Genomic DNA, 7,855 nt, shown 5'->3' with positions numbered 1-7,855 from the left:
ATCTATTGATCAAATACACAGCAATGTATAATGCTCCAGCCCAAAACGCTTGCGGTAAATTATCCTGTGATAGTATACACATAATCCTCTCTTGGATGGTCCTATTCATTCGTTTGGCAACACCATTTTGTGCAGGGGTATAAGGAGCTGTAAACTCGCGCTTAATTCCCCTACTTGAACAGAAGTTTGCAAACTCTTTGGAGACATATTCTCCACCATTGTCTGAGCGTAAAGCTTTCAGCTTATGTTCATACTGAGTTTCCACACTAGATAAGAACTTTTTGAAACAAGAAAAAGTCTCATCTTTAGACTTCATGGCATAAACCCAAACATGTCGTGTTGCATCGTCAATGAATGTAACATAATAAGACGCACCACCATGGGATTAGAAGGCATAGGCCCACATAAATCACTATGCACAATCTCTAAGGGCTTTATTTCTTTGTCAAAAGATTGTGTACGACGTGCTTGTGTTCGCTTACCATATTGACAGTGTTCACAAATGGGAAAATCAAAAAATGATAAAGACAGTAAGTAGCCCAAACGAAAAGAGTTTCCATTCCCTTCTTTGACATATGACCTAACCGGCTATGCCACAAAGCAACAATTGGAAGCTCGGTTTTACAGAAAGAATAATTTTCTTGTCAGATACATAAAGAGGATAAAGTGTACCAACTTTAGAACCATGGGCTAAAATAAGAGGACCTAACCCAAGTCATAAAGACGTCCAACCGAAATCAAATTTTGTGTCAAAGCTGGAACATGACGCACATTATTTATTTTAAACCTCACCCCATTTTCCATAACCATAGCAATATCACCTATGCCCACAATGTCACAAGAGTAGCTTTCACCTAGCGTAACAGTGCCAATGGTTTCCTCATATGTAGTAAACCAATGCCTATGAGGTGTGACATGCAACGAAGCACCCGAATCAAGAATCCATGTATGGGACACTTCACCACTAACAATTAGCTCTGCTGGCATAGAACTCTGCAAAGATAGAGTTTCTTGTGCATCATAAAATACATCATTATTTTCAGTCAACATATTGATGTCTTGTGCATCACAATCATCTTGCACTATGTTCAGTTCTTCAATCTTAACCGAACTCTTTGGCTTCTCCTCTTTATCATCATTGTCTTTGCCTTTGCCTTTACCTTTGCCACGCTTCCAAGCATAACAATCCTTCTTTATGTGACCAAATTTATCACAATAATGGCATTGAACATTGCGACGACCAGCAGACTTTGATCTACCCTTTGAATCATCTCTATTGCCCTCTTTCTTGGATTCACGATTCCAAGAATGACATTTACGCTGTTTTCCATCCTTTTGCACATAATGAGCTTCGCCATGATGCAAGCTATCCATAGCCTTGCGACGCATTTCCTCTGACAAAAGAGAACTAGTGACATCAATGTACACTAGCGTACCATTAGGAGCAGAGTTACTGACAGCTGTGCAAAAGATATCCTATGAGGGTGGCAACGAACAAGGTAAGAAGATTGCTTTCATCTCGTCATCAATATTGATCCGTTGTGCACGAATCTGGGCAAATAGAGAATCAAAGTCATTAATATGACTGGAAACACTGGCTGACTCCTTCATGCGAAGGTTAAACAGTTTTCACATCATGAAAACCTTATTACTTGCCGTATCCTTTTCATAAGTGCTGCATAACTTTTGCCATAAAGCATAGGCAGATTCACATTCTAGCATTGAAAAGTACACTGACTCAGCAAGGTGCAATCTAATAGTAGATCTGCATAGCTCATCAAGCTCCTCCCATTGAAACTGAGTCAAATTCATCTCTTCAGTCCGTGTCGCACAAATAATAGGCAATTTCTGTTTCTTTTGGACAAGCACATCTTGCATCTGATTCTTCCAAAGCTGAAAATTAGTGCCATCAAACTTCTTTATGTCATAAATGTCACGGTCTTTGCTAGTAGACATGGTGGCAAAACTACAAAAAGATTCTAGAAAAATTTTGGCAGAGTCTCCTTTGTATTTGGGACTATGTCAACCAAAGTACGAGACAAAATGAACAAGTATGTCACTCACAAGGCATAGAAGAGAGCAATGCCTCTCAAAAGCACACTATATAGAGACCAACTGAGGCGTATAAATAGTCAAACTGATTATAGACCGCCAACTCGGCGTCAAAAGCACCTATACCACTCTATACATATCCTATGGCGAGGCCTCGTAAGGGATGCTCCAGCTACCTGTATCACCGAAGGTATCTCCACATTTGAGAATACCCCACCTCAATGAAAACCTCACGCTATCGACCCTCAACAACGTAGGTTATGCAGCAAAAAACGTATAGCCAAGTCTCAGAAATGGCTATCTTTTGGACCAAGTCTCAGAAATGGCCGGGACTGCTGTACTAGCCAAAATATGGCTCCACAAAAGCGTACAATGGCAGTATCCACAAAGACGTACAAGTCTATTAAGACGCTCAAACATGCGTCAAAAGCATGTGCTTGCAACTAAACATCCCTGCGGGGAGTCAATTTGCTCTCAAAAGAGTTCAAACACTGTCAAAAGTGTCAACATATGCATGTACGCATAAACAACTGCTCCCACTGGAACCATAATATCGCAAGCACTGAAACCTGTAGCCTGTACCTGTACCTGTGCCTATAGTCGAAGAAGACAATGTTTTCATGCTCCCACTCTATGTGTGTGTATGAGGCTACTCCGAAAGAGGCTACACACTCTTGAATGAGCCGTGGGCTCTCGTAGATGGAAGAGACAGCAACAAAGGTACCTGTAACTGGCTATGGAAGCACTGCAGCACAAATTACCACAAGAGGGTTGAAAATTTCAGCTCTTGAACCAGAGAATGGGGTTTTTGATGGCTCGAATGGCTCCGAAAGGGGGGTAAAACACTAGGACACGTGGTGGAAATGCTCTCGGGAATCTGAACTTACCAATGGCGAAATCGAAATCCTGTTTGCACTCTTGAAAGTGCGCGCGCATGGAAACAATTTCGGGAATGAAACAGCGCTAATACCAGATGATGGGGAGGAGCTTGGAACACAAGGGAAGAAGAATACTCACGCACACACTCACACACACACCACCATAGCCACACACAGGTTGAAGGGGGAGAGCCAACGTACTGTGTGCCCCCTTTCTTTCTTCTCTTATCTTATGCACTAAGGCACAATACACATTGTACTTAGTGTTAGTGGCTCACACAAGTGTATAGCTGTACACTTAGGGTTAGTGGCAGTTAGTGATGGGCGGTCGGCCACATGGCCATTAAACCTAACACTCCACAGCCAGCCTTCTAGGTTTCAAGATTTTGTAATCTCTTCTTTCACACACGAGCACCTAAGCTTGTATCTTTCCTTTGTAAGGTCCACACTTTTTCTTGCAAGACGTGTATTTGTTGTGTGCACTGCAAAAGGGTTTTTTGGTCCTCACAATGCAAATTAGAAAGTTGTAGAATCTCATTTTCTTAATAATGAACCATGCTTTTTTGAATTTCTAATTTCTGAGTTAGAGCTTTGTAGTAGCCAAGCAAACCATCCTGTCCGTCACTTGCAAAGTTCAATAAAGTAGTGGGATTTGAAAATGCAAGGGAGGCATTGGTCATAGGTTTCAAAGGATAGAGTGAGCCATTTGTCCATAAATCTATGTGTTTTGCTCCCTCTACTCTGAGTCTTTCTTTCTTTGTGGGTGTTACTATTGTGTTTGTTTTACTGTGCTTGTATAAAGGCTCATATTTAGAACTCAAATCAACATGCAGGTGATATTTATGTTGCTTAGTGAAAAGGCTTGAGGGGGTGGATGAAGAAGCCATGAATACACAGTCAAGAAAATCAAGAAACAAAAGAGTATAACACCATTACTCCCTAGACTCCCTACTGTATACATCGTATGGAGAAGAACTTCCCTCCTATATGATGAGTTGCATTCAATATAATTGAAAAGGGACATTCCATCAATCATTATGGCCATTATCACTATGTCAAAAGAATCCACTTTGAAGTACACTTTTTGAACGGTTGATGAGGACACCTTTTCTTTTACCACACCAATTTTCTAGAGATAGAAGGCAAAAAATTGTATTTTCTTAGAAGGCCCTCCAAATGACCTCCCAGATTCCCTAATTTGCTTTCAGTTATTGAGGTTGGTGTTAGTGAGCTGTTGGTTGATTCCTTGGCACCATTCTTGAGGAAGAGCTGACAGATAGAAGTTCTATGAAAGCCAGGTACTCAGTTTTTTGATATAAAAAAGTTGCCTTTTTTTTGTTTGACAAAAAAACAGCTTGCCTGATACATGAGGGAAAAGGAGAAAAAAGAAGTTTTTGAAAGACCGCTCGGTGTTTAAATTTAAGTGGAGAAGGAAAGAATTTAAAAAAATCCGTGTGCGTCTCTGTCTAACTTGAAATTCAGTGGAGTCCAGTAACATATGTGCTGAGAAAGTTTGCGATTCTCAGGCTGATGAACTCTTCATGGGGGAGGAGCTAGAACTGAGATATTGGTGCGCTGACTAGTTTGAGTTTGCAAGATCATGGCAAGTAATAACATCTACAAACTTCTACATGCGCTAACACTCAGATACTCAGATGCATATAAACATTCACATGCATACATATATGCATGAAATACTGAGACACGTGCATACATACATGAAATGTCCATATACATGTACGCATAATGTTTAAATACATGCACACACACATCTGACACTTGTTCACCCACAATCATGATTAGTTGGCACTTTATGGCGTTAGCAACCTGTGAGATTGTCAGAATTTGACGCTCAATACGGAGTTGCTTGTTGTGCCAGGCATTGCCGAATTGCAAGAACTACAGTTGCAAGGCACATTGGGGTTTGAATGGTGAAGGCCTATGCTCCAAAATTTCACAAACTTTTAAACTCTTTTCCTTGCGTTGGCTATTTCATCTTGACTGATGACTTGTTTTACTTTCCCTTGAAGAGAGGGGACTGAGCGAAAGCGGTAGCAGTGCACAAAGAGGGAGGAAGAGAGAGAAAAAAGAAGACTGACATTCGGTGAGATCCCAATCAACCCTCTCAAGAACTCACAATACTATTGTCGATGAGGTGTTCGCTTTAGGTTGCGAAGACAGCATGTACATGCACGGAATAACTCAGCTACAAACTTCACTACTTCAAATGAGGAATGTCGCTCTGGCATTTCTACATTGGCAATTCTACAAGTCAAGGCACTCCCAACCCGATCTTTCGTGCACATTTCCCTCGACATCTAGCTCTTGCAGAACATACCTACATGAAGATTATCCATGCCATCCCAATGTGGTGAACATCGACTGCTCCCCTCCTTGTGCGGAAACACAGAAACGTATTTCATGTCCTGTCCGGTGTCCATGGACTATGATATGCATGTACACAAAGGTTCTCACAAGCTAGCCAAATGTGGTGAACATTGGCCGTTCTCCTTCCCGAACCAAGGGTGATGCTGGTCCATAAAATTCCCTTGTCATGAAGAACATGAACATCAGCCATTCCCCTCATCATGCGAAGGAAAATGTTGGCTCTCAAGGTTTCCTTGTTATGAGAGACAGAATTGGGACTCGACTATGTGTAGGCCATAAAATCGTAGTCCCCAATAGACGTTACCTGCATTAATGGGTGCAGATAAGAGCATGCATGTTGCTTGCTAGCTTTTTGTCCGATGTTGTCTACATGTTCCCACATGTTGCTAGCGTGGTGCTCGCTTTGGACTGCTTAAACATAATATGTATTCATGCAACATCTCAAGTGCAAACTCCATTAACCAAAACGAGGAACGTTGTCCTGGTGATTCTTCATTGGTGACTCTCCAAGATGAAGCACCTTCAAGGCCGATTTGCAATGCAAGTTTTCTTCGGTGTCCAACAAATGTGAAACGCATCTATATGAAGGTTCCCCATGCTGGCCAATAGTGGTGAGCATATGCCATTCTCCCCTTTGTACAAAGGCACAAAAAAGAAATGCACGACTCTTTTGGTGCCCACTAATTGTGAAATGCACCTTAACAAAGGCTCCCTAAGGCAGCTAAACGTAGTGGACATTGATTGTTGCCTTGTTTGTGCAAAGGGAAATGCTGACCCCCAAGGTCTACTTGTCATGGGGAGCATGAACATTGGCCGTTCTCCTCTTCCTACTGAGGAAAAATGATAGGTCACAAGATTTCCTCACCACAAGAAACGCACCTACAACGTAGCCGCGCAGTGGCCGTGAAATTGTGGTTTCTAGTCGACGATGCCTCCGTCACCAAGAGTGGATAAGGGCACACTCAGTGCCCTTGCCTGCTAGATTCATCTGCGCTCCATGCTCCCAGTGTTCAGTTCTCCGATTTGGTTCTCAAAGTTGTGCATGCAAGCCCTATATTGAGGCTCTGGTGACTTGAGCATCTTCTTCTTTCTCTTTCTCTTTCTCTTTCTTTTGCCATCATTGTCTTCAATGAGATTATCTATTTAAGCTTCTAGAGTGGCTACTTAGGAGTGTGTACACGTGACACAATAACTACATTTTGTGCATGGGAAGCTAAAGTTGAGATAATGATGTATTGACTCACAAGCTCATGATAGAGTGTCACAATTGCAAGTGGCTTCACAATTACCATGTTTCCTCATGTAGGCAAGACGGAATGCTACTTTGATTTTGCATGTCTGTAAATGTACATTTCACTGATTTTGCATGCTAAAATACAAAGCAAAAGACCAAAAAATAAAATATTGGATGTAGGTACCACGGAATCTTCATACATTCATGATGGATTCCCTAAGCCCTTCATAGTTACGTGCGAATAGCAGGCATTCATCTTTGTTGCATATTCGTACAAAGGCTTCATTTACTTCTCTGTGTTTTTAACTTAGGCTGGAACTGAAAGCGCTACGGTCAAAGAAATGGATGTAACTGAGTTTTCAGAGTAGTTAAAGTTCGGTGCTGCCTTCGAGGGGTACATTCTTAGTAGGTATAGGACATATGACAAGTCTACAAGTGCAGCTACAAAAAATTCCTTACGACAAAGGATATGCTCATGTGGTCATTGTGCTTAGTTGCGTGTGCAGACTTGGTTTGACAAGAGGGATTCGCTACAATTACACTGCAAGTGTTCAAGGATCTGATTCCTAGATTTCAAAAACTCATAAAGAAAAGATCATGGGTCAGAGTGGAGAACTTTCAAGTCCAGCTAAAGAAAATTCCTTACAACAAAGGAGATGCTATTGTGGTCATTGTGCTCAGCAAAGACTCAATAGTGCACGAGCTCCCTCCCAAGAAGACAGACATAATGTTTTCCTCAAGCGCCACAATTTTAGATATTATGCACACACAGAACCGGGCAGACAGAGAAGAAATGGTATTTTTGGTAGTCGTCCAGGATGGAGGAGCCCAAGTCACACGTAAACAAAAAACCATTTTCCACATTGACTTTGCGGACTATGTTACCACCACCGATGACAAAGAAACCGTAAGAAATCCATCTTGCACCGAGCTACATTTTTTATTTACTGCTTTTGATTTTACAACATTGACAAAGTTTGATGTAAATTTTTAGAAGGTGGTGTCCATGAGAAGATGTGAGGATGACAAAAATTACATGCTCAGTGAGTTCCATAAGAGAAGATACGCAATGTTCATGTAGGACGCATGTCTAACCTCACCATCCTATCTTATTGCAGTATTAGCGAGAACCACGATTAAATTTTCAAACCATGGGACGAAGATGACTCTAGTTCATAGAGGCTAAAAGAGGTTGTCAAGATCTTGGAAAACAACTAACAACTCGCATCTAACTCAGGCTACACTCAAGTGACTGAAATCACCAAAAGCCAATCGCTCATCGGCAAGCAAATGACATCCGTTA

The 7,855-nt window shown here is 41.5% G+C and overlaps 1 pseudogene; it reads left to right on the top strand.

Moving 5' to 3' along the window:
- Nucleotides 1-2,751: 2,751 nt before the first annotated feature.
- On the top strand, nucleotides 2,752-7,633 carry LOC147465530 (uncharacterized; annotated as a pseudogene).
- The last annotated feature ends 222 nt before the right edge of the window (nucleotides 7,634-7,855 follow it).

The sequence above is a fragment of the Adiantum capillus-veneris genome, chromosome 1 (genome assembly GCF_014529385.1).
Source record: "Adiantum capillus-veneris isolate H3 chromosome 1, ASM1452938v2, whole genome shotgun sequence".
NCBI lineage: Eukaryota > Viridiplantae > Streptophyta > Polypodiopsida > Polypodiales > Pteridaceae > Adiantum > Adiantum capillus-veneris.
This window is presented reverse-complemented; position numbering and strand designations above follow the sequence as displayed.